The 23331-nt window shown below is 42.0% G+C and overlaps 1 long non-coding RNA gene across 1 annotated transcript; it reads left to right on the top strand.

Annotated features, from left to right (window-relative positions):
• Positions 1–15473: 15473 nt before the first annotated feature.
• Positions 15474–16705, top strand: LOC311606420. Its single transcript, XR_014782347.1, has 3 exons — positions 15474–15903; positions 16440–16484; positions 16613–16705. It is a non-coding gene; the product is annotated as an uncharacterized lncRNA (long non-coding RNA).
• Positions 16706–23331: the final 6626 nt, after the last annotated feature.

The following is a 23331-nucleotide window of genomic DNA, read 5'->3' on the forward strand; positions in this document are numbered from 1 at the left end:
AATGACTAAAGTGTGGAAGCTCAAAGCCCTACCTGCTGCTCTGCCTGCCCCTCTAGCACCCCCACCCACTCCTCTTCCCTTGGGAGCCCACACATCCATGCCTCCTACTATATTCAGAATTGACTGCTAACAATCATTACCACTCCAACCTAATAAATGAAAATCCCTTTTACTCCTACGTTACTTACATTAAAGGGCACTAAGAATTATTTTTAGACTTAAAAAAAATAGCAGTTTGCTGGTGCTTGCCATCCAATTTGTAACAGATTTCCAGAGATTAACAGTTGCTAGCCTTTTGGTCACATTTAATCACAAAAGTAATTCTGCATTCCATCAGGATAGTCAGCACCAGGGACAAAAATAGCCCTGCAATCTGGTTGGGTAAGGCTAGGCCACCAGGCTTTGCTTTCCAGCTGCTGTTTTAGTGTTAAGAATTGTTGGCCTCTTCTAAGCCCTGATTACCAGGCAGCACCCCAGACAGCTGGGTATCTGATGGGCTGTTAGGTCCACCAAGACTCTCAGCTCATTACAAAACAAACCCTTCCACAGAGTAAATGAAGAGAACCATTGTGTCTGGTTATCTGGCCAGATTTTAGAGCCAAGAACCCATAGAATGCAAGCACTTTTGAACAAGAACTTTTGATAAGAAAAGTGTTTTGGGGGAGGAAAACACCCCTATAGCCATTTTGGAGCTGGCCTTTATTTTCATGTGGAGAGGCCACTAACTAACTTCTAAAGAGGGAGAGACTCCAGGAGGAAGCACAGCTCAGCACCTAGACTTGATTTTGCTTTCTGGTGGAACCTGGCTGTGTCAATCTGGGGATAGGATGCTGCAGTGAGTCACAGGTCATAACCAGCTCTAATTGTCACTGCAACTGACTTATACTGGTCATCCTGGGAGACTGTTTCTACTTCTAGAAACTGGTGAGAATCCAGGATCTCTACATCCCTGTGGCAGATATTCAGGAAGTGCCCATACTATCTCAGGGAAAAGCAGCAGGAAGTTTACTCAGCCTCCTTTGAGGAGTGCTCAGTGCTCAGTGCTAAGGCCTTGCTCATTGTCCCTCTTGTGCTATTCAATAGACAAAGGTACTGGCGGCAACACTTTTGAACCTATAATGCAAAGCCTTCTTTGACCTGTCAGCAACCACCCATGGGCTCACAGATCATTTTAAACATGCATGAGTGTGTGTGTGTGTGTGTGTGTGTGTGGGTGGGTGGGTGGGTGCGCACACACACACACACACACACACACACACACGCATGCTTTGGTTGCTCCTTCAGCCAGTGCCCTAAGGGACCCTCTCTGCCCACCTTCCCCTTCAACCTTCTTTCCTGCTGTCTTCTTCATGATCTCTGACTTTTCTCACTTCATAGAAAATATACTTTTCATTCTACTTATTTAAAAAATTAAAAATAAATTTATCATTAAAAACTTGGAAATAAGGTAGCAATCACACATTGAAACTGATGACATTTCAGTGAGCTTAACATTGGATTTTACACTTTCACTATTAGATATATTTTTATGCACTTATCTACCACCAATAATGAAATATCCATGACAGAGTTAGAGCTACAAAGGCAATGACCTCTATATCCTCCTTCAGAGATCCTGTGACCTGCATTCAGTCCTTCCTTCTGTATTTTTTCCAAACAGATCAAATAGATAACATCTTCCATTGATGAATATGGATTTTTTTAAAATCATGCATATTAGAGTTGGAGATGGGGCAGGGATCTTAATGGGTATTAGCACATACCCACAGTATAATCTGAGAAACCCTGAGGTAAGCCGGATGGTAGGAAGAATCCCACAATCAAGCATGAACTAGGAGCATGATTGAGAATTCCCAAGCCACACGACATGAATATCTCAGAAACTCTTGAGGAAACAAGCTAAATATGTTTAACGCACTATTTTCACACCTCACCTTGCTTATGCCCTTTTCCAGATAATCAGCATTAAATTCCAACAGAACATCCCTTGGAAATTCTGGTCCTACTGAGTTTCTCTGCTTTGGAAATAAGAAAACAGAGGCTCAAGGGTCATGCTGACTTGGCTGGGGCAGCTGCTCAGTACTGAACCATGATGTGCTCATCCCCATTGGCACTCATAACTGGAATGATGTCCTGGCCCATGTGATCCAGTCTTGGAGCCACAACACACTGGACAGCCCTGCAGAAGAAGGAAATCTAGGTTCCTTCAGTCTCTCAAAGGAAAGCAAAGAAGATTAAAGTGGCCACTTCAAGCCCCCTTTTCTTACTGTCCTGATTTTGTATCAGCTTATGGGTTTTGAAAGTGAAATCAACCCACAACATCTCCTTTTCCAGCCCAGGGAGCTTCAGTGTCCCTCCCCCACCCCCAGTGTACCCTACATCCCTGAATGGTGTCACCACACATCTTTCAAGAAATCCCTGCAATCCTCTGGGCTGTTTCTGATACAATACTCACTCTGTTGTTGTTTTGAGAATGTATTCAAATGCCAGATGAACTTGTTTGACATAGATGAGCTGTCTGTACAGGTGGGGTGAAGAGGGGAGAACTGAAGCAGAGTGGCAAGCTTGTACTAGGCAGATGGAGGAGACAGGGAGTAAGGGCCACTTTCTCAGTGACCAATCTAGTCTCATCACACATTTGCTTCTTGGTACAATAGTCTCCATACGAATAAAATAAAAAGAATTCTGTGTTTGGAGTTAATTGTTTTAACCCAAATCAATTACTTTTTAACATTTTTATTTTTAATTGTCTCAAAATTTTAAAGTGTTTATTATTTTAATATTGTATTATTAAGTATGTGTGTATATGTGTAGGGGTTGGGTATTTGCACACATTGTAGATGTCCTCAGAGAACAGAAGAGGGCATTGAGTTTCCTAGAGTTGGAGTTACAGGTAGTTGTGAGCCACCCCACATAGATACTGGGACCTTAACTTTAGGTCCTTTGCGATAGCAACTCAGTCTTAACCACTGAGCCAGCTCCCCACCTGTTTCTTACCTATCATCTATCAGTCTGTCTGTCTATCTATCATCTATCTTTTTAGCTATCTTCTATCTATCATCTTTCTTTCTATCTATCCATCTACCCTCAGTTTCCTTTCTATTTATCTATAATCTATCTATCTATCATCTATCTTTCTACCCATCTATCATCTATTTTTCCATCTTTTCCTTATCTATCATCTATTTGTTCTTTTTATTTATCTACTATCATCTATCTATCTGTCATCTATCTATCATCCATCTACCTAGTATGTGCATATATTCCACATGTGTGAGTGTAGGTATGTGTGTTGGGTCCGTAGAAGTCAGAGAACCACTTTTTGGAATGATTCTCTCCTTTGTAGTGTTGTGTGAGTTCTGTGATTGAATTCAGGCCATTAGGCTTACGTAGCAAGCATTCTATTTTTTTTGTTTTGTTTTGGTTTTTTTTCTCCTTTATTGATTTATTCTTGTTACATCTCAATGGTTATCCCATCCCTTGTATCCTCCCATTCTTCCCTCCCTCCCATTTTCCCCTAATTCCCCTCCCCTATGACTGTTCCTGAGGGGGATTACCTCCCCCTGTTTATGTTCATAGGGTATCAAGTCTCTTCTTGGTAAGCTGCTGTCCTTCCTCTGAGTGCCACCAGGTCTCCCCCTCCAGGGGACATGGTCAAAGGTGAGGCACCAGACTATGTGAGAAAGTAATATCCCACTCTCCACTCTACTGTGGAGAGTGTTCTGTCCATTGGCTAGATCTGGGTAGGGGTTTAAGGTTTATCGCCTGTATTGTCCTTGGCTGTTGCCTTAGTTTGAGCGGGACCCCTGAGCCCAAATCTGCCTATCATAATGTTCTACTTGTAGGCTTCTAGGACCTCTGGATCCTTCTACTTTGCCATTCTTCCATGCTTCTCTCATCTAGAGTCCCACTAGAATGTCCTCCCCTCTGTCTTGGTTTCCTGGTAAGTGAAGGCTTTCGTGGGACATGCCCCTTGGGCTAATATGCAGATATGAGTATATACCATTTGAGTCGTTCTGCTTCTGGTTTAACTCACTCATTATGATCATTTCTAGCTCAATCCATTTATCCACAAATTTCGGGAATTCCTTGTTTTTAATAGCTGAATAGTATTCCATAGTGTATATGTACCACAGTTTCTTTATCCATTCTTCAATTGAGGGACACTTAGGCTGTTTCATAATAGCCAGAACATGGTAGCAAGCATTCTATTCACAGCTGTCTCTGTTTTATAATTTTGAAAATTCTTCTAATTATTTTTTTTAGCACCAAACAGAGGCTGTTACAGAAAGCCTCAACTGGACGAAATGTCGTGGAAATCTGACCATTGGGCACCTGGCACCTAGCACCTCGCATCCAGCCCAATTGATGCATCTTCAACATAGACCTTATACCTAAGGCTCAGGGAACATTTTGGAAGAGGGAGTGGAAAGGCTGTAAGAGCCTGTTTTGGCCCAATTGTCTTAACAATTATACTTTATTATGAACTCCCTAACAGAGAGTACCTCACTTACAACCCGACTAACCCAAACAATAGGAAAAGAAGATTAAGGAACACAATAATGAAATCTTAAGGATATCAGTTATAAGGAACAATTCTCCTGGTGTAGTAAGCAGGCCCTCAGCAAACCCGCAATTCAACCAAGATTGTTGCTGGAACCTGGACAGCAGCTGAGGCTCATATATATATATATATATATATATATATATATTCCCAGAGTCTCTACTAGGATGTTTTCAGCTGGAAACATCCAAGTTCTCCAGCAAAATGGTTTGACTTCTAAGCCGAAAAACATCCTGCTCTCTCACAAGTCTGTTCCCCATCCCATATTTTGGATCAATACAAAAACATGTGTACCTCTCCTACAAGCCCAAGAACTAGGAAATCAGTTGTGAGACAGTATCTTCTATTAATAACAGGGAAGCTGTATCTGTGAAATCTCAACATTATGGCTTGCCTGAACAACAGTTGAAAGATGACTCCACCAATTGACACATCATCATGAAGAACAGAAATCTCACAAGGTCACACACAGAAATGAAGAGCTTCAGTCAATTAATGACTGCTAAGGAAGGGAGAATCAATCTTCTTAAGGGATTATCCCTGATAGATTAACGCCAAACAGTCAGCTCTAAAACCATATACATATGGGAAACATAAATGCACTCAGCAGGTTGTGTTTATATATTTATATGTACAAATACTTGTGATGACAATCATTTAACCAATAAAAAATATATCTTTTAAAAATATTTCTACCTCCTCCTCTCCCCTTCTTCTCTCCCTTCTCCCTCTTCCTCTTCTCCTCTTCCTCCTGTTGTTTCTTCTTCTTCTTCTTCTTCTTCTTCTTCTTCTTCTTCTTCTTCTTCTTCTTCTTCCTCTTCATCTTCTTCTTCTTCTTCTTCCTCCTCCTCCTCCTCCTTCTCCTCCTCCTCTTCCTCCTCCTCATTATCAGCAGCAGCAGAAGCAAGCTCTTACTATGCAGTCTGTCCTAGCTGGCCTGCTACTTACTCAAGATCAGCCATGAACTCATATAGATGCCAGATAAGCCTCAAATTCATAGAGATCCTTGTGGAAGGAATATGACTTGGCCCAAGGTAAAAGCAATCTTGGTGGGCTTTTTTGAGACACCACGGATACCTATTGTGATAAACATTGTGATGGACTGAGAGGATCCATCCTGGGTCCAAAATTAAGAAAAAGGACTGGGAACTCCAGGCGGGCTATTGTATTGTAAATTGCCAATGATGGGAGGTGGGAAATGGAAAGAAGACCAAGTTCTGAGTTGTAGACAGACTGGAAGAAGGAGACAAAAAGACAACAGAAAGGGCTGCAGGTTTGGACCACAAGGGGAGGATTCCTTCGATCAGGGAGAGGATCTTCCTACAGGCCCAGAGACACCTAGGGACCCGGAAGATTTAATCTTCTTTTTTTTTTAACCTCCTTTCCTTTTTGCTTAGAGTAGTTGGGTTGTAAGGAAGACAGTTTTGTTTAATAAATTCATAATAAAATCTAATTGTTAAGGAGCAGAGCCAAGAGATCTTCCTGCCTCTGCCTCCAAGTGCTGGGACTGCTTTTCTTCAGAATAGTGCACAGATCCAATGTGGTTTTAAGGGGTGTCTAATGGTTGTTATTTGTTTTCTAAAAACCAGATTGACATTCTATACTCATTAGGTTTTTTTTGTTAGTTTGTTGTTGTTGTTGTTTGTTTGCTTGCTTTTCGTTATATATAAGATTAAGGCAGATGATAGAATAGAATACAAGGTACCAGCAGCAGATGTAATACAGAGTTTATTAAAGGAACAAGGAGGGAGAAGAAAAAGGGGGAAGGGGCACCAGAGAGAGAGAGAGAGAGAGAGAGAGAGAGAGAGAGAGAGAGTGAGGGAGAAAGTAAGAGGGGTGTAGAGAGAGAGGTAGAGAAGAAGAGATAGAGCACCATGTGGAGGGTGTCTTTTATGTGACATGATGTCCCAAGCTGAGCACTTGCCCCCTCAGGGATAAAATAACTAGTAACCAAGCATTTTAAAGGTCAACTAACCAATCATGTTTGTACTAAGTTCTGCATCTGTAAGGGTATTCAAACCCTCCGCCATTACAGAATGCGGGTCTTTCCATCTCCCCAAAGTACGGTGGACCCTGACTCGTCAGCTTAATTAATCCGTTACTTTTGCATCATCTCTGGACTCTGGCTCACAGTCTGGCTTCCAGGAACAGACTCGGTCAATCAAAGTCTAACAACATCACAGGTAGGCAGACTGCTAACATTCCTTCCTTTTCCTATATTTAAAAATGAAGAACATTGGATTGTTTTTATATAAGGCAAGTTAAAGTATGTAAATGTAGGTAATGAAGAAAAAAGATAGGAAAAAAAGCAATAGCAACGAAATGTCCAAATCATATCATGAAGAGGAAGGAAAAGTTCTGCCCTGAAAATTCAAGGTAGAAGGCAGACTATGTTAGTCATATCCTGCAGTAGATAGGGGCTGAGGAGTGCTGAGGGAACCTGGAACACACCATTTCAGTCTTTTGTATATAGATAAGAGGCGAAGTAATCATCTTAACTACTTCCTGCTGACAGTAGGGTGCCGATAGGGGATTTAAAAGGCTGAAATGTTGGTCAGGTTCCAGAAGAACAGGCTCTTGCATTTGTTGTCCAGGGTCTGAGAACATCTGTAGCTGGGAAGGGCAATGTAGGTCCAGCTAGAAGGAACAATGCAGGACCAGCTGGCACGATTTCTGAGGTTGGACAGGAGCACTTGTGTGTAGCTTCTTTGAAGATATCTTACATGTAGGCAGTCTGGCAAAATACTGGAACATATATGTGGGCAGAAGACAGGGAGGAAAAAAACTTAGGTGTATATTTGAAACTCTTGGGAGAGCAAACAGAAAAGGCTTAAGACAATGCTGACACTGTGAGAATTTTGGGAGAGCAAAGAAAAAGTTTAGATATGGGAGCTTCCTTTCATTTATCTGATTGTTGGCAATAATTAAAAGTTTATTTTTGGAAATGTTGAAGTTTGGTTGTAGAGGCATATAAGCCTTAAGGTGGTGTTCCCAGAGGCGTGTCAGAAAGAATGGATGACTGAACATTTCCCATGGGGAGGTGAGGTCAGTAAGCCATCAGGGTGTCCCAAAAATGGTTAGTGACCCAGGGGTCTGGTGCAGACCAGTTAGTAGCTCATCAGCACTAACCCGCAACCAATAGCCTAGCTCAACAGATGAGTTAGCCACAGGGATGTAGCTAGGAATGCACTCTAATTTTTCAGTGGCTGTGACTAAACAGGAGAGAAAGAGCCTAGTTGAGGGTCAGTGAAGAGGACCAGGGTGTCCCCTGCTCCCAGTCAATCAGAGAGGGCCAGCAAACTCTCTAACTAGAGGGAAGCATTTAGGGAGAATTTAGCTGGTGTTGGGTGTAGAAAGGTGGCAATCAGGGAGTTAGGGAAAGGGGAGTCCCAAAACCAGGGAAATGGAAAAGGAATCCCACTCTTAAAGATAGGTGAGAAACTTAGGTTTCGGATTACTGTACTTAGCTGGACTTAATTTGACCTCAGAGATGGATTTCCTGTAGCTTACAAGAATCCTTCTAAGTTCATATAGGGAGATAAATATGACATCATCACTGTTTGAAATCTGCAGTGAAATACACATTGTTAGACATGAACACATTGTAGGAAAAGGGTAGTAAATATATATACCATAAATATATCATCCTTGGGAAAAGAACTTTGTGTTAAGAGCATAAATGCTCTGAGATGAGCTTAGGGAAAGCAGAAGCCCTTTTGGCCTCTGTGGAACAGTAACAAAAGGAAATTTAAAATATTGGAACCATGGTAGGATCATATAGTGGAATGATTTACCATAATTAGATTAGTAAATCAGAGCTCCACTGATCAGTCTCAATACCTTGAACAGTTAATACAATAGCATAGTAACAGGAAGAAATGAAGCATTTGTTTAGACATGTGGACCTTCATAACTTACATTTTCCAACTTAAAACACATTTTTAAAACATCTTCTTGGAAGCTTTAAGCAATAGGTGAAATTAACAGTTAAAATTTGGTCTCTTGCATATAAAGAGGGCTGGAAAGGTACCTGAAGTCTCTCATGATAGAAGCTGGCAATGTGACTATGTATGTAGCTCGAGTATGAATTTGAAACAGACCTGCAGCATTGCCCTGTTTTGTGACGTTGAATTTAAGAGCTATCTGTACTCTGCCAGGTCAAGGGGCTTGAAGGCTGGACATGTCTGCAGCTTTTGTGTTGCTTGAACCTCCAGTGACTAGGAAGGAAAACAAGCCCGCATATGAGCATCGACATCCATAGGCAAAATTTGCCAACAGGCTAGACTGTGGGATCAGCATCCCATTCTGGTTACAGCAGCTGTGAGACCAGTGTCTCCTTTAGGCTACATCTGAAACAGGTCCCTGGCAGAGCTGGCTCAGGCTGGACCCCGGCGGGAAGGGGCATGCCGACTTCTATTTTCCTCAGGTAGTGGTTAAAGCCTGGAGTAGTTTGAGCCTGTTGGGAAGGTCTTTTGGGGTTTAAAGATTTACCGGTCCTTATATGGGGCTCAGGACACATCCTCAGCCTTTTAATTAAAATGGCAACAAGACCACAGTCTTGTCTATCTTAAGAATATCTAAATAGACAGACTAAAACTTTAGATTTTATCTCTGTTAAGTTGGAATGTTAATAACACAAGTACAGTCCAAAAACACAATCCATAAAAGAGAATAGAACAGATTTTGTATGACCAATAATATCATATTTAGAATTTTAAGCTAAACATGGTTTAAGGCAATGATTGAAAATCTAATATTGTAAACAGGAGTTGAATCCAAGTTAGCTGGTGATAGGAGAAATAGCATTTATTTACTTGTCTAGGAATTATCAAAAACATAAATTAAAACACAGTCAAATAATCACACGATTTTTTTGGTAAAAAGGCAGGTGTAATAAACAGCAAAGCTGGTTGATCAGCTGAGCATATCTACTGGATTGCCAGTTTACCTGCAATGGGAATTGGGTGGGGCCAGAGCATGTAGTGGTTGCCCTTAACAAAGGTGGCAGCTAACCACCAAGTTGTCCTTAGAGAAGGTAGTCACGTGGTCGCCCATAACAAAGGTGGCGACTAGCCTAGTCATGTGGCCGGAGCGGAAAACAGCTGGCAAATTTTTAAATGGTAGCAGGCTGCAAGCGGTGGAGCAAGGTACCTTAGAAGGCTAAGTAGTGGCTCTGCCACCCGGGAAGCACAGCTGAAGCAGCGGCTGCAGGGTCCCCACTGACCCATTCTGTCCTGTCCTGGCCGGGGTGGGGGACAGCGGCAGCAGTGGCAGCACGGTGGAACAACATGACCAGCTAGATTGTGGCTGGCGAAACAAAAGTAGCCGGCAGGGGCCGGCAGGGGTACAGACTCAAGAGGGTACCAGCAGGGACCATCCCTCTGGGCCTCTCCAGGAATAAAAGTAGACTATCTGAGGTGATAGGCACACATTCCAGGGGACTTGGTGTCCAATCAGAGGAAAGATGCCCACTGTAACCCTAGAAGTCCAGGGCCGGTGGAGGAAATGGCCAGGGGTGGTGTTTGAGATCCATAAGTATGTTACCAAGAAGTCCAGCGTTGGTCGGGGGAGGCCATGTGGACAGCAGCAGAGAGATACCTGATTTTCAGGTCCCGGGAGAGAGCAAAGTAGCAGAATTTTTGTGTGGAATAGGGTCCCAGCTGGTTGTATAGAGAGCAGAAAGTAGGAGAGTAGATGGGAAGGTCCTATGAAGTTCGTACCCCGTTTCAGCACCAATGTTATATATAAAAATTAAAGATTAAGACAGATGAGAGAATAGAATACAAGGTGCCAGGCAACAGATGTTATACAGAGTTTATTAAAGGAGCATGGGGAGAGAAGGTAAATGGGGAAGGGGTACTCCAGAGACAGACAGAGAGAGAGAGAGAGAGAGAGAGAGAGAGAGAGAGAGAGAGAGAGAGAGAGAGAGAGAGAGAGAAAGTAAGATGGGAGAGAGAGAGAGGTAGAAAAGTAGAGAGAGAGCATCACATGGAGGGTGTCTTTTATATGGCCCAGGGCAAGGTCATACCCTCGTGGCAGGTAAGCAGTGACATCACAGGTAGGCATACTGAAGCAGAATCCTAACATTTTTAGTTTGAAACAAGATGGTGTCATTGGGAAAGAGGGAATCTCAGTTGAGAAAATATTTCTACCCAATTGGCCTGTTAGCAAGTCTGTGGGGGCATTTTCATGATGAGTGATTGATGTGTGAGGACCCATCCCACTAAGGGTGGGTCCAGCTCTGGACAAGTGGTTCTACATGGTATAAGAAAGCCAACTGAGCAAGACTTGGGTGAGCAAACCAGTGTTCAGCACTATTTCATGGTCTCTGCTTTAGTTCCTGCCTCCAGGTTTCTGCCTTGAGTTCTTGCCCTGATTTCCATTTATGACCGACTATAAGCTGTAAGATGAAATAAACACCTTCCTCTCCTTGTTCCTTCAGTCATGGTGTTTCTCATAGCAACAGAAAACAAACCAATATAAATTCTGAAGTAAGCTACATCAACATTCCTAAATGAACACTCCCGAGACTGGGGACTGCCCGTATTTTTCTTGTGACAATGTATAAGCAGGAGCAATGTTTTGCAGATTAGCCAATACTCTTTGTTGACCTTGAGTGTTCAAAGCCCAATTTGATTTTGGTCTGAAGACTCATTAGACACTTGAGAAACTGATACGGAGAGTTTCATACTTCTCGCAGGTGAGGAGTGTTTTACTTCTACCCTTCATATCTTCTGAATTTGGAAAACAGAAAGCCTCATGCCAAAACAATGAGGTAAAATAAACCCAAGGCTTGAGAAGGGCAGAGGATGAACAGGGCCAGAAGGCTACGCTGACATCACTTCAAGGCACTGAAGTTGTATTGATACAGCAAGGGAGATGCTCTCAAGCTTTCTGCTCCTGGATTTATTTATGCCTTGGTCTCTTCTGGGGCCTTCATTGCGAGTGAAGGATATCATGTGCAATATGGATAGATCTGAAATCACTCCAAATTGTTTCAGGGTTATGGGTTGTCTTCTAAGTGATATCCTCTATGGGTGACTGAAATGTTTAATCCCAGAGAAGTATAAAGTAAAAACCCCTAAATGAGTCCATACTGTTCTTTTCCTATTTAAAATGTTCCTTGCAGCCACAGTAATTAGATATATTTTATCTTAGAAGAAATTCCAATGGGAAAAAGCACATTAGACAAAACCTAGGGAAATATGGATAGAGCAATGGACTAGAGTGTTCAGTGTTGGCTCGTTGGCTGTGGTAAATGTACTGTACTAACAATGTGTGGTGTTAATGATGACGGAAGCTGGGCATGGAGTATATGGGAACTTCCAGAATCATCTTAATGACTTTCCTAAAGCTGAAACTGTTGCAAAACCAAAACATTATCTTAAAAAACACTTCGCTACAAATGAAGATGGCTTTATGGAGCCAGTAAGAGGCCAACATGAAACTATCATCAGAGTTATGTCTCAAAGATGCAAAAATGTCCCCATTCCTGCTGCAAAAAGACACCAGATCCAGCCCTTTTCTTTCCAAAGTTTTGCAGAGGGTAAATGGCCTGGATGTCTTCCAGCACACGTTTGGACAGCCTAGGAAGAACTGTGACTTCAGATGTGCTCTCTCCAGAACATTCCCCTTTGCCTCCAATCTCCCTTACAGGAACAGATACTGCAGGACTTGCTCTGGCCTGTCCCTTTTGAGAAATAGCCTGGCTCTCATTTTCCATACTTGGCAATTCCATTCCCCTCACAGCCAACAATACATCAGAAGTGATAGTCATTTATAGTAACATATTTTTCTAATAGGGAAATGTCAAAGATGTCACTAACAATTTATATAGCTAAGAGATGACAGGATAATTAACTCAGACCCTTCACAGCCATCTGCTAACGAGGCCCACTGCCACCCACTCACTTCAGATCTCTCCAGAATGTCTGTGCTGAGGCCTTCGCTTGCGGTGTAAGATCTCTTCCCAGTCATAACTGTGTTGATAAAAGATGTAGATGTTCACAGAAGAGCATAGGGCACAAAGTAACACACATGCTCTGACTTCTGAACACATGTGGCCTCCCATTCATGGCTCGTGGGAAAGCAAAGTGGTAAAGAAGCTCTGGAAGAGCATTTGTTTGATTTTACAAAGCTCACCCTCTTATTATCACACAACCTGGCTGCTCCACTCCTTGGCATTTATCCAGATGAGCTGGAAGCTTGTGTACACACAACAAACTGCACATAGAAGCAGTTAGTTACCAATTACTGGGAGACAGGAGCCTCTTCAATGGAGCTGCCAGCAAGTGGGGGTAGGGAGCTCTGTGATGCAGCAGCTTTCGTGGTCAGCAACTCCACTGAGGTACGTTTCTCACTGAGTTACCCCTGTGCTCCAGTAATCAGCTCCAATAAGCATATTGTTTCACCAAGATAGACTTGAATGGAACAATTTCTTTGAACTATCATCAGGGCTGCATCCTGGCTAAAACACATGTTTGTTCATGTGTCCTCATGGGGGAAAATCATACAACAGCTATGTATGTATGATTTCAACAATAGGATTTTGTGGTCAAAGCACAAACATGCTTCTGGGAGTCAAGGAAGAGAACTGAGTAGAGAGAGTACAAAAGAATTTTAAGGAGTGGAATGATTTTGCACATTATAGTGGTGGGTATGTGCCATAGGCTGTAAATTTATACCACCAGGAGTAAACCCAACAGAGATGATAGACTTGGTGTAGTAGCAATGTACCAATGCGTGATCATCTACTGTAAAAAAATATATTACTCTGGTCTGGTGTCAAAGGTAGGGAAATCTTTGTATTTTCTGTTCTATTTTGTTGTGAATCTAAAGTCATTTGAATAATACGTCTATTTTTAAAAGTGTCCTTTCGGGACACAAGGCTTATGAAACAATTGAACCCACCTTTGTAACTCTTTGTAACTGGCATATGACAAAAGCTTGGGAGAACCTGTCCTGAGTCTTTTGGATTTGTGCCTACATTTCCTAAGCTCTCCTGCTTCTTCCTTAATGTCCCCTTAGTCTTGAGCACCCATTCTGTTTCTAGTCCCCAACTTGCTTCTTTGGGTCTGATGAAAGCTGTACTCCTTCAACATATTTCTCAGACATTTTAGCCTCTTCCCTGGGCCATCTGTTTCAGTTTTTCTTGTTCCTCTTGTTTCAACCAGCCCATAACCTGGCCTCTCACCTCTGTCACTGAGCATCTCTCTACCTATAAATCTCTTTTCCATGAAGACAGAAGGAAGGACTTGTGTTTGGCTCTTGGCTGGGGAGCCCAGAGCCACTGGGTTGATGATTGGGAAGAGCTTTGAGAATACAGGCTCTCTTGTAAAATATTACAGTGGCATGTTTCCTGGTCAGGCCACCTGGGGAGTTCTGCAAAGACATAGTGTGCCCACGCTGTACATTTGTTACACAAGAATTTCTTCTCTTCCCCTCCTTAACATATTGCTAAACATGAAATATCAGGCATAGAAGATAAACCTGAAAATATGAAGTGCAAGATTAAACCAGCCTTTAAACAGAAGAGCATTCACCAAGACAGAGCAAAAAGCAGAAGCAGTAGCAAGATTTGCTCAGTACAGAAGAAACTGCTCTTTGCCAGACTTTCATCTCCAGTGAGTTCTGCCAAAGATATTGCTGATTTATTATTTTACTGGGCTTTCCAGAATCAGCTGTGATGGTCATTATTCTTGCATAGCTGTTTTATTCTTGCATTTCCCGTACAAGAAAAGGAGCCACGAAGGCTGTGGATGCCATTTTTCTATAACCCTGGCATGGTGCCAGCAAGGACTCACAAGCCTGTGGAATGGGCACAAGAGCACAGTATAAAGGCCTGTCTGAGGGTCTGCTCTATCCGTGTTCTCAGCCTTCCTAACGCTGTGACCCTGTGGTACAGTTCCTCATGTGATGACCCAACCATAACAACACTTTTGTTGCCATTTCTTTTTTTTAACCCTTTCTTTTAAAAAAAGATTTATTTATTTATTTATTATTATGTATACAATGCTCTGCCTGCATGTACTCCTGCAGGCCAGAAGAGGGCACCATATCACATTACAGATGGTTGTGAGCCACCATGTGGTTAGTAGAAATTGAACTCAGGACCTCTGGAAGAGCAGTCAGTGACCTTAACCACTGAGCCATCTCTCCAGCCCCTTGTTGCTACTTCTTAACTGTAATGCTGCTACAGTTTATGAATCTTAATATAAATATCTGATATGCAGGATATTTGACATATGACCCAACCAAAGGGGTCATAACCCACAGGTTGAGAACCACTGCATTTGATAAATCCTGCGGTAGCATGTTGCCTTTCGCTAATAGGGTTCTCCCTCTCCCTGTCTTTCTCCTTTCCTTCTTCCTTCCTTCCTTCCTTCCTTCCTTCCTTCCTTCCTTTCTTTCTTTCTTTCTAGTTTAAGAATGAACCTCTTTGAGAATAGAAATTCATCTACTTTTAGGTACACTTAACATCATTATTAAGACATGGAGTTGCTTGGACAAAGGGTTTGGACATGTTGAAGTATATTGATACATTGTGCAAATTTCTTTTGAGTGTTGGTCACCCCCAGAGGTGGCTTTGACTTGAAGAATAAAATCAGATTGACGAAGAATTCTCTTTCTGGCCCTTTTTGTCCTTAATTTAAGACTTTTTACTTAATAGTTTCACATGTGTCTTTAGCTTGGAAGAATTGTTCTAAGAAGCAACAATGACTCTTCATCCTCCCCTTTGACAGACTTGTCAAGCTCTCTTTTAGTGCCTGGGAGCACTCATGCCCCAGCCCAATCCTGCATGGGCCAGCCCAATCCTGCCTGGGCAATCCCCAGCAGGAACTCTCTGATTAATGTACAGATGTAGGAGTTAGCATCTGGAGAACCATTTAGAGCCCAAAGGACACTGTTGGTGAATTGGTATGGGTCATCCTTGGTGGGAAGGCTGATATTCTGGAACAAGAAACTCAGTGAGTCATTCTGGCTATAAGGAATCTGAGAGTGTTCAAGAAGGCTTGGTGAATAAGTCACCCCACTTTCTCTCTCTCCGTCTCCTCCTGCTTTATTTATCTGCCTCCTTCATGGCTCCCAGTTTCTCATGTCCGTATTCAGTTCTACTTCAGCAAATATGCATGTGTTTATATTTCTTCTTTTTTATGGTTGAGGAGAAGAATTTTATTGTAGATATGAGCCAGAGATTTGGAAGAGTCCAGACTGAACTTGTCCTTGAGAAGAGACAAATGGAGGGAGAGGAGATAGGAAGAGAAGAGAAGAGAAGAGAAGAGAAGAGAAGAGAAGAGTCAAGAGGGCAAAGAGGTCAAGAGCTAGCCAAAAGTGAAGAGGTGAGAAAAACCAAGAGAACTGTGTGTGTTTAAACTTCTTAAGCAAGGTTTATTCATGCAGGTCAGAGTGAATAAATCAAGAGAAAGTGAAAGAGATTCGTTACAAAATATGAGGTTGTTGTTCATACAGCAAGGGAGACCTTCATTAAAGTACCTACCCTGCCATTTGTCAGCTGAACAACAAAGTATAAGAGTAACCACACTTCAGACTTCCAAAAGAGAAAGATAGAGCCCATGTTTCTAGCCTTGTATACATGGAGCAGATAATTGCTACTAGTATTTTACACAGAATCATAAAATGTATCTATAATTTTACATCTAGTTATATTTATTTATAGATGTATTTATATTTAACATTATAATATTACTATTTTCCCTATTCTTAAAATCTCTTTGTAAATATAATTTCTAAATGCAAGAGGAAAGCCCCATCAAATGGGTATACTGGAATTGTGTAATATTTCCACATTATTGGGCCTAAAGTTCCCTTCTTTTCTTCCCCCGACTTCTTTTCTCCCTTCCTTCTGTCTTTCTAGTATAAGAATGCACCTGTTTGAGACTACAGATTCATCTACTTTCAGGTATACTTAACATCATTATTAGACATGGGATTGCTGGAACAAAGAGTTTGGACACTTTTAATTATCTCAACTCATTGTACAAATTCTTTTAAAGTTCACACACTAACCACTTGTATACTGTTTTCCAGCTTGGCAGCAGGAGTGGACACCATAGGCTGCCTACCCAAGAGCTCTATACCTTCTTTTTCCTGTTGACAAGACCTGTCTTGATCAAGTGTCCATGCCTCTTTTGGGAAAAAAAAATCATGAGTGAGGTGAGCATCTCACAGGGCCCTGGCTGCCTAGAAGATCTGTAAGGTTTCTGGGGTTTTCGTCTTAATTCTTGAAAAGAGCCAAAAAAGAAATAATTTCCATTCTTTCAATGGGCATTGTTGTGTCTACATGAATAACCTTGAACCATGTCGACTTGAACACAACTCTAGTGAAGCTGTTGAGCCTTTGAATTAACCACCCAGAAGCCCCCTTCTCTGAGACCCCTTTCTATGTAAAATAGTGTAATCTACTCATTGCTTAAGAAGTATGGTGTTCGTCCCCTTGATGGGGAGGCCCAGTGGCACTCAGGGGAAGTACAGCAGGCTACCAAGAAGAGACTTTATACCCTATGATCATATACAGAGGGGGGGAGGTCCCCCTCAGTCACAGTCATAGGGGAGGGGAACAGGGTGAAAGTGGGAGGCAGGGAGGAATGGGAGGATAGAAGGGATGGGATAACAAATGAGATGTAATACGAATGAATTAATAAATAAATAAATTATTTTTTTAAAAAGAAGCATGGTGTTGTCATAGCACTCTAATGCATTGTAATTGGAACAGCCTTACAGTTATTAAAAAATGTTTCCCAAATTAATTCATAAACACACACACACATACACAAAACCATCTAAATTTGACTTCAATTTGATGTTCTTTAATTACTGATGAAAGTTCACATTTATTATTCGTTTGCTACTTAATCATTTGCATTTTCTTTTCCAAAACTGATCCAACTGTGGACCAAATTATCTGGAAAGCACTTTAAAGATTGGTGCTCCTCGGGAGAGGGTTGTGTCGCAGGCTAGACTAAGCTGACTGGCATGGAACTGAAGGCCTGGTTAAGGTCTCATTGGAAACGAGACTAAAAGGAACAAAGACTCCTGCTTGTTTGCAGGCAGAGCTGTCTCGCACTCAGTGACATGGGACTGTGTTATGTTTGAGCAGGGTTCTGTATCGAGCATTTGGTCCACAGTTCGTGGTGCTATAGGGAAGAATCTCTAGGATATGAAGCCTAGTTGGAGAAAGGAAGTAAGTCACTGAGGTGTGCTTTTGAAGATTTCTTCCTCTTGCTCTACTTCCTGTCCATCATGAGATGACAGGGCCCTTGCTTATGCACTGCTATGAGGCTCCACCCACACCCAGGGGGATAAAACAGTATGGACTGAGTCTTTTGAGACCATAAAGAAAATAAACTGATCTTTTTTTGTAATGCAAAATAACTCAAAGGAGCTGATCCCCCCAAATATGGTTATGACCATTTATAGAAAGCTAGACTTCGAAGGGGTCTCTCTCAACAAGAAGACTGGTTAGTAAGAGAAAACTAGTGAAAATAAAGGGACTGTTGTGGGACATTCACCAGAGAAGAATACTCAGGCATGGGTTTAAGCCAATAGAAAGTCTTTATTAGCCAGCATATGACTAAACTGGGTGATCAGGGCCTCACTGTACCCCGGGGCCTTTCTTAGGATGAGCTGTTAAGCACAAAACTGTGATCTGGGTTGACATACTTAGTTAGCAAGAACAGTTAGCCAGAAACAGAACAACGGAAATTAAAAAGCAAGGTCAGTAAATTAGGGAATTTCCCAGAACTATGGACTTTGATGGTTTCAGTCTTTGTTTTTGTTTTGGCAGGTGGTGCTATCTATGTGCTGAATTTTACAGCATGAATGGCACTGCCATCATGGAGTCAGTTGTGCTAAGGTCTGGGGGCTACTAAGGTCTTGGAGGCCCCATAAAAGTGAGGAGACAGACACATGCTTGCTACTAGGAGGGACTCACAGAGTGTCATTCTCTGCTTCCCCTGCTTTCAGGCTTAAGCTACTGAGCACCCCCATCCCACCCCATCTCACCCCATCCCCTGTGCCATCAAACACAGTTAAGCTCCACTATAGCATAAAAACACTTCATTAGCTTTTCCAGAGAGAGAAATGTTTCCAGTAACTCTAGTTTTAAAACAAATATTGGAGTATTTGAAATAAGCATTGGAGCAAGAGCCCCTAATTCATCTCCTGAAAGAAAAAAAAAGGGACCTTTGAAAGTGATTCACCATCTTCCCATTAGCACCTTGGGAAGCCACAGCACATCAATCCATCCATATTAAGGTACCGTGTGATGGTCACATAATTAGAAATCTAAATGCCCTACCTTTTAATGGGAGGCTTTCAGTATTACAAATAGTGACGTCAAGCCCAACTGAGAAATGCTGGGGACAAAAGTCTTTCCAGTGAGAGTGTGTGTTATACACAGGCAAAGTTTCTTTCTAGAAGATTCGTTGACTTTGTGGTCAAAACTCTAGCAGCCCATCCCAAGACAATTGGATTTTACTCATAATTTGGAGGCCCTTGTGTAGACAAGTGATGCTTGTTTAGCTAATTTGTTTATCTAAGGACTTCAGCCAGAACCTACCTGCCTTCCCTAAGCCACAAACACCATCAGCAGAGAAGCCCATTAACCAATGCTTGCTTCCCTTCAGCTCATGCACAGGTCCACTCATTAGAGGCATCTCTCTGTGGGATTAAATCTTGCCAGGTAATGATGCCCTTAACATCCCAGACAACTAACACCATAACATAGTTGGGAGCAAGAAAACACTCAAATTGGTATGAAGAGAGAGAGAGAGAGAGAGAGAGAGAGAGAGAGAGAGAGAGAGAGAGAGAGAGAGAGAATTTCCAAATAAGTTGAATGCTGTTGGAGAGTTTCTGCTGCCCTGCATACATGTCCCCCAGACTTGTGTGCTGGTGAAAGGCATCTATGTGACCTCACAGACCCTGTGAGTACTGTTCACCATTTTGTGATTTAAAGCAATGATGATGCTTTGACATGAATGTGAGCTGTGTTGGAATAAAGAGAATAGAAAAAATAAATTTAAAAATATGTGTGGCTGCCTACTCTTTATGTGCAAAATTGTAAAAAATAAAGATGGTCCAAAAACAGCCCCATCTCTGCCCCAAAAGAGATTTCCTATCAGCCTTGAGTTCTAAGAGCCCACACTAAAAGGAGCTCTGAAATGAATTGGGCTCCGATGGAATGGCGTAGGGGAAGGATGTAAAACTAACTTCAGTGGGGGACTACAGTCAGCCAAGGTTTTTGTTTGCTGTACATTTAGCCCTAAAACCAGTAGATTAAGACCACTGGCTAGGGGCTACAGAGATGGCTCAGAGGTTAGGAGCATTGGCTGATCTCTCAAAGATTCAATTGCCAGCAACCACATGGTGGCTCACAACCATAATGAGATGTGGTACCCTCTTCCTGTGTGTAAGTGTATATGCAGGCAGAACACATAATCAATAAGTAAATCTTAAAACAACAACATCCTAATTGTAGCCCTCTCCCTCATCAACTCTCGATCCCATCTCCCCTCTCCCTCCCCTAGTCCTTAGAAAGGGGAGCCCTCCTCCTCTAAGATCTGACCTTAGTTTATCTAGTGTGCCCTGTACTACATGTGATCTCTTCCTCTGTGGCCTGACAGGGCCACCCTACACTCCTGGGATTCTGTCCAGTGTCCAGCTTTGAATCTCTGCAACTGTCCCTATTCCCTGCTGGGTAGAGTCTCTCTGAGGATGTTTATGTTGGGTTAAAATCCACATATAAGTGAGTATATACCATGTGTGTCTTTTTGGGTCTGGGTTATCTCGATTAAAATGATCATTTCTAATTCCATCCATTTGCCTGAAAAATTCAAGATTTCCTTGTTTTTAATAGCTAAATAGTATTCCATTGTGTTGATGTATCACAGTTTCTTTATCCATTCTTCAGTTGAGGGGCATCTCAGTTGTTTCCAGGTCCTGGCTATTATGAATAAGGCTGCTATGAACACAGTTGTGTAAATGTCTTTGTTGTATAGTGGGGCATTGACGCGACCTCCTGCCAGCAGGAAAAATCTCGACACCAGGATCCTTCTCAGTCACGTTTTATTGGGAGCATCCTTGAAGCTGAAGCGAAAGACCCCAAACTCCCCCAGAGCTTGAGCTTAAATACCATCTAAACCGGCGCGTTAACACCTTACAGATTCAGGCAGAATGCCTAGTTAACATATGAATGCAGATAGGTCAACAGCTTACATAAGCATAATTACCATTAGCATAATCCCCCTGATGGGAGGGGCGACTAGAGATAGCTCTAGCAAATGCATGCATACTGGCAATTGTTTACAGGTAACAGCACACAGACCAGCGCCATTATTGGGTGCGGCTGGCACGATCGTGGCTGGCTCCTTACAGGGCATCTTTCAGATATATGGCCAGGAGTGGTATAGCTGGTTCTTGGGGTAGAGCTATTTCCAATTTTCTGAGAAAGCACCATATTCCTTTCCCTTTCCAGAGTGGTTGAACAAGTTTGCACTCCCACCAGCAGTGGAGGAGTGTTCCTTTTTCTCCACATCCTCCCCAGCATGTATTGTCATTCAAGTTATTGATGTTCACCATTTAGATAGGTGTAAGATGGTCATTGGTATACAATTTAGTATATTGATACAAAATATGGGCATGTCAAATACTTGTCAGATTTTAGCATAAGAATATATATCCTAAGTCTAACAGATAGATATGACTCTATCTATAGATGAGGTAAAATAGTTGAATAAGATCTTCAAAAGTGTCAGAGACACGCAGAATATGGCATTTAAAGTTGTTTTTATAATCCTAAATTTCTTTGACAATAAGACAAGTTAATTCCTGACAACACCCTGCTGACCTCAAAGAAGATGATGAGCATCAAAGAACCTCCCTATGGAGGCGGCTTCAAACGTGGTGAACCGGCAACTGGGCAAAATGACCTCATTCCTGCCACAAACAGAATTCTGCCTAAAACTGGGTAGCTTAGATGCAGGCAAGACAAGGTAAGCAAGTCCTCAATAGTCCCTGCCCTGTGAATAAGTCTGGCAGAGATATTGGGCCAGAAAGCTGAACATGAGGCTCCATCATTATAGAGAGTATTGGGTGACTGTTTAGGCAGTAAACTGTCTCAGTCATTTTGTTTGTTTTGGAAGCTGCTAATCTGCACTGCTGGTTCACTCAGAAATTTAGGTTTTATTCCTTCTCAAGTCTCTGAGGGACACTGAAGGACGGATAGTATAGTTTTACAATCAAATTTAGTTGGTTAGGGGATACCATGACCATATTCTTAATCATTATTATTATTTATTGGGAAGATATGATTTTTCATCTGTAGCCACTGTTCCTTCTGCTTAAAAATCCCTATATTTTTCAATAATTGTTAAATGTTTCACAAATGTGTCTGAAATATCTTCTCTGAAATTAAAAGTTAGTTAATGTATTTCTCTTGTCTTATGACAGTTTGGCTTTAATAACTTTTTCTGACTAAATGATTTTAATAAAAGGCTGCAGTAATTTGAAATTAAATAAATATTTGCTCAAGTGCTCGTATGCGTGAGGATGTGTGTGCATGTCTATGGATGCCAGAAATTGACACTGGACATTTTTCTCTAATATTCTTCACCTTATTTTTTGAGACAGGGTCTCTCACTGACCCCAGCGCCTACTGATTGCCTGGACTTGCTGGCCAATGAGATCCAAGGATCTGCTTGTCTCTGCTCTCTTGCCCCGCTACTCCACCCCAACCCTAGAGTTACAGACATTGCCACCACTTCCACCTGGCTTCTCTTATGTGGGGTCTGGGGATCTGAACTCAGGTCTTCACACTTGTGTGACAGACATTTCACCCATTGAGCCAACTCCCCAGCCCTATTGCTTATATTTTTATATGTTCTTTCTCTGTCTCTCTGTGTCTGTGTCTGTCTGTCTCTCTCTTCTCTGTCTCTCTCTGTCTTTATGTCTCTGTCTCTATCTCTGTCTCTCTGTCTCTCTGTCTCTCTGTCTCTCTCTGTCTCTCTGTCTCTCTGTCTCTCTGTCTCTCTGTCTCTCTCTCTCTCTCTCTCTCTCTCTCTCTCTCTCTCTCTTCCTCTCTCTCCCTCTCATATCACTTCTGTTTAAGAAAAAGAATATCACACTGGCCAAATCCTAGAGGCATTTATTGTTCTAGTGGACTATGGGCTATGGAGGCTGTGACTTAACTGTGATTCAGTTCAGGTTGGAGACTCTGGGATAACCATGCTTGTCACTACTGCAGTAAATGGTGACAGTGGGCTATATGCACCAAGCTCCCTGTATTTTGCTCTGAGACAGACATTCCACTGGTCCAGGGGAGGAAATGATGCCTGAAGACAAAGTGATTCCTCACCCACTAATCCAGCAAGTATTCTGTCACTAAGTTATGCCCGAACTCAACATATAGCACTTTTTAATTATTTACTTTGTAGGGGTTTGGTTTGTTTAATATACTTATTTTATGCATGTAGATGTTTTACTGGCATGTATATCTGTGTACCACATGTGTACTTGGTGCCTTTGGAGCCAGGAAAAGGAACTTGAGTTACAGATGTTTGTGAGCCACCATTTTGGGGCTGAGACTCAAACCTGGGGCCTCTGAAAGAGCAACAAGTGCTCTTAACTGCTGAGCCATCTCTCCAGCCCTTGTTTTGTATTTTTGAGACAAGGTCTCATGTAGTTAAGTGTAGTCCATAACTCTTCAATCTCCAGCTTCTGCCTCTCTAGTCCTCATATTATGGGTGTATATC

This window comes from Acomys minous (assembly GCF_964271855.1).
Source record: "Acomys minous genome assembly, chromosome: 10".
NCBI lineage: Eukaryota > Metazoa > Chordata > Mammalia > Rodentia > Muridae > Acomys > Acomys minous.